Source organism: Bidens hawaiensis, unplaced genomic scaffold (assembly GCF_021521415.1).
Source record: "Bidens hawaiensis isolate Kalapana, Puna unplaced genomic scaffold, B.hawaiensis_p1.1 tig00039060_1, whole genome shotgun sequence".
Taxonomy (NCBI): Eukaryota; Viridiplantae; Streptophyta; class Magnoliopsida; order Asterales; family Asteraceae; genus Bidens; species Bidens hawaiensis.
Window position 1 is genome coordinate 161,744 of NW_027496868.1, and position 4,460 is coordinate 166,203.

Here is a 4,460-nt window from a genome sequence, read left to right on the forward strand (position 1 = left end):
ACCGTATAGGTGTTCTGGTGTGTCAGATAGCCCTATACGAGCCATTTAATACCTATACAGCTCGTATAGGTTGAAAAAACCTGTTTTTTTGTCCCCCTGTCGGTAATGCGTAGCCTATACGACCGTATAGGCTTATACGAGCCGTATAGACATATGGGGGTGGTGTAGGAGGATCACATCATTTATTATAACCCCGTGTGTTTAGGGGTGGCAATCTTGACCAAAACCATTTCAAATGAGTTAATTTGGATTGTTTTAAAAATCATATGGGTTGGTTTGGGTCATAGATTTTAATAAGATGGGTCAAAATGGGTTATTTGAAATTCCACCTTCTTATTTTCGGGTCAAAACGGGTCGACAAATTTAAAGAAATGGGTCGATATGGGTCAGTGTCTTAAGGAAAATTGGCAAGCTCGGGTTGAAATGGGTTTTGGATTGGAACGAGTTCAGTTTAGGTTTCGAGCCGACACGAATTTTCGCACTGGACAAGTTGGGTTTCGGCTTCCTTTGTTTCTTTTTGGTTGGTTTCAGAGCACTGGACGGGTTGGGTTTCGGTTTCTTTTGTTTGCTTTTGGTTGGTTTCGGATTCGTTTTCGACCTTTTTTCGTTGTTGTCTGTTTTTTCAGTTTCATTTCATTTCTGTTCGGTTTCAGTTTTTTAGTTTCGTTTTGATCGATTTTTTCGGTTTCGATCAATTCGGTTCAATTTTTGTTTATGTTTCGTTTTCGTCGGCTTCCAGTTTCAGTTCATTTCTCGGGGCTTTTTTTTAAGAACGAGGTCAATGGCTGAAATGTTTTAGTTTTTTTTTTTTTACATTTTTCGTTTTTGATTTATATTTTGAGTTACGATTTTTTTATTAATTTTTTTGAATATTTTTTGAAGAGGCTTTTATTAACAATAAAAACCCCTCCAAAAAATATTCAAAACAATTAATAAAAAAATAATAACTCAAAATATAATAAAAAACGAAAAATGTAAAAAAACCAAAACGTTTCCGCATTAGCCCTTGTTCTTAAAAAAAAATCCCGACCCGAAACCCGTTTTGACCCATTCCGACCTTGACCCATTCCGACCCGGACCCGTTCTGACCCGAACCTTTTGACCCTAACCTGTTCTGACCCATACCAAAACAACCCTTTTTTAGTTGACCAATTCTGACTTTAACCTATTTCAACCCTAACCCGTTCTGACCCATGACCCATTTTGACCCAACCCGACCCATTTGCCACCCTTAACGCTGTGTTCCCGAGTTGAGTTAAGGAGAGAAAGGAAATGAATCATTTCATTTTCTTTCTTTTCATTTTTACCTTCTTTCCTCTTTTCCTTTTCTTTTCTTTCATTCCAATTCTTTTCAATTTGAAAAGAAAACAAACCCATCCAATTTACTCTTCATTTGCCTTGCTTTTTCTTTCCTTTCTTTTCTTTCTTTTAATGAAACTGGGGAACACAAATTTCTTTGATTCTTTTTCTTTTCATCCTTTAATGAAACTCGGGAACACAACACCCCACTTCTTTCTCTCTATTTCCTTTCCTTTCTTTCGTTTAATGAGACTCGGGAACACAGCGTAAGTCCCGGAACCCAAATATCCAATTTCAATTCACCCCCTTTTTTTCCCATTTTCTAACCTAAAGAAGCCGCTGCAGCAAACTGGCCATCGAACTCGTATGAATTCGCCTCCGCCTGCTCCGTCTAAAGTCAGGTTTGTGCGTTTTTGTCTACTTTTGCACTTCACTTCGAAATTTGAAATTACATTTTAGAATGTTTTAGATTTGAAATCACTTGTTGCTTGCACTTGATTCTATAAAGTTGAAACATTGTTTATTACTTCGTTGATAGTGGTAATGTAGTATGATACCTTTTGTTTTTCCGAAGAAGAATAGTTTCTATGACGAATGTCTGAACTTTTTGGTTGAATCCTTGTTATTATTAGACTTATTATTATGTTGTATTTGGTCTATTTTTTCTGTTTTCTTAAATTGATTTGCACAATTTGACAGAAGTAGCCTGTGATGAAAGCTAAACGCTTGCTTGTCTAAAGCCCAACGAAGATTGGATATGATCACCACTCTCCCTCAACCCATAATAGAAACCATTCTATGTCTTTTACCAACTGAAGAGGCTGCAAGGACAAGTATCCTCTCCAAGGATTGGAGGTACAAATGGACCACAATTCCTAAACTTATGTTTTGTCTGTCTACTGTTTGTAGACCAAGCGGAGAGGAGCCGCGTAATTTGACCCACGAAGAATATTGTAGGAGAAAAGATGACTTGACGTCTAAACTTATTCGTGCTGTACGCAAAGTTCTGTTACTGCGACGGGGTCCAGTACATGAGTTAACCCTTATGGTGGATGCATTTGACAAACGTGTTGAACTTGATCAAATAATACTTCATTTGTCGAGGAGTCATGGTCATACTCTCAAGAAATTAGCACTTGACTTAGATGATCCAGTTGTATATCGTTTACCCATGTCTTTCTTCTCGTTGCATCACTTAACGGACCTAGATCTTCAATTTTGTGGTTTCGGCGATATACCAATGTTCAATGGATTTGGTAGCCTTACAAGATTATCCTTATCATTTATAAGGGCGTCTAGGGAAACTTTGCTACAACTATTATCTAATTGTCCGTCACTTAAGAGCTTCTATCTGGTAAATCGTTGCTTGTAAATCCATCATCATGGGCTTTCTATACTTATCTAAATATTTTAAGTTGTTGCAGTTTATGTTCGATGATTATTTTCACGGTGATGAAAGACCCAGCATTTTGGAGCTATTCAAGTGTTTACCTGTGATCGAACATTTGACTATATGGGGTTGTATCATTCCGGTAATTTTATCCACATTATATGTAATGTAAAGAAAGAAGTTTAAGTTTTCGTTGTTAATCGTTGTTTTGTCATATGGTTGAAGACGTTAGTTAAAGCTTCAGTTCCAGGAGAGCTTCCAATTTCCCTAATCCATCTCAAGTACTGTAAAATCCACGATATACGTTTTATTGATGGCTACGGATTGCCTTTTGTTGCTGTTTTGGCCAAATGTTGCCCGAATTGGGAGAAAATTGATCTAGAGGTAAGTAGTATAGGTGTATCCAGTGTTGTAAAACTCCCGAGTAGGCGGCCGAGTACTCCCCGATTACTCCCCGCCTAGATCGAGTACTCCCCGCCTCAGCCAAGTACTCCTTAGGTATTTTCCGAGTAATCCCCGACTACTCCCGAGTACTCGCAACTCCCCAGTCGACCGCTTAGGACCGCCTAACGACTTTTACAACATTGGGTGTATCTCTTTTATTCTATTATTTTACTTTGATGCCAACGCTCATTTACACGAGACTCTTGCTGTAGATTGACAAGGAATATGATGGGGATGATGAGACAGAGTCAGACAAGGATTTTGATGAGATAGAGTCCGTTGTGTTGGAAAAGTATTCAAATGTTTGGTTGGAACATTTAAATGAATTGAAGATTAGATCTTTAGGTAACTTTGATGCTGAGTTGGAGTTTGTAAAGTTTATCTTGGCAAGGTCACCCAATTTGAAGAACGCGATATTATTAACCTCGATTGGTGACGAGAGTGAAGAGTTGGAGTTGTTAAACATTCTTTTAAACGCCCCATGTGCATCGATGTTAGCAATCACCGCGAAGGATTTGGTAAAGAGGGTTAGATAACAGAACTCAACTAATGGTTTGAGTTTGTGACGTTTTTTAGTAACTTTTATGTTTCTGGTTGTTTCTTTGGTTAAAAACATTATGATGTTAAAGGGTCCAAAAGATTTTCTTCTACTCAATTGGTTGCTTTAACAACAAATATGTTTCTTGTATGTCCTGATTCCTAGATTAGTAAGGTAATATTGACATAAGAGTTATGTACTATTGGTTGAGTGGTGTTACTGTTCTATGTTTTAGACACGAGAAAGGATTAGATATTCTTGTCAAGTTTTGGTCTTAGTTTCTGGTGACCAATTGCTTTATCTCCATTAGTGGTCTTTTTACGAAAAGAAAAAAAGCGATTACCATGTAGAATAGTAACTAAGTTTTAGAATTGTTCTAATCAGGTTATTGATAAAATAATTTGTTTTAATCAGGTCATTGAACTTTTAAAATTGTTTCAATCCTAGGTATTTGACCTGAACTCTAGGTTATTTAAGATTATATATTATATTAGGTATATTGGTTTTTAATGATCTCAACTATTGTCTTTTGGTCACTGCTGGTCCCAACTAATGAATTGGCTACTAATGGTCCTAACTTTCAAAGTATTTGTTCCTAACGGTCCGCGACTAACAGAATCCTAACGTCGTTAGTTTCAGGTCGCCGGAAAAAACGGTTTTGGCCGAAAAACTCAATTTTTTTTCTCGAAAACTCAACATTTTCATCCCAAACATCTTGGTAACTTCGTATCGGACCTTTAGGAACATTTTTCTAGTAAAATCCCCAATTATTGAGGTCGTCGAAAACCT

At 37.1% G+C, this 4,460-nt stretch overlaps 1 pseudogene across 1 annotated transcript; it reads left to right on the forward strand.

Moving 5' to 3' along the window:
* Positions 1-2,010: 2,010 nt before the first annotated feature.
* Positions 2,011-3,954, forward strand: LOC143590925 (F-box/FBD/LRR-repeat protein At1g13570-like; annotated as a pseudogene). The gene is made up of 4 exons (XR_013145578.1): positions 2,011-2,653; positions 2,724-2,831; positions 2,915-3,086; positions 3,380-3,954. The product of XR_013145578.1 is annotated as an F-box/FBD/LRR-repeat protein At1g13570-like (transcript).
* The last annotated feature ends 506 nt before the right edge of the window (positions 3,955-4,460 follow it).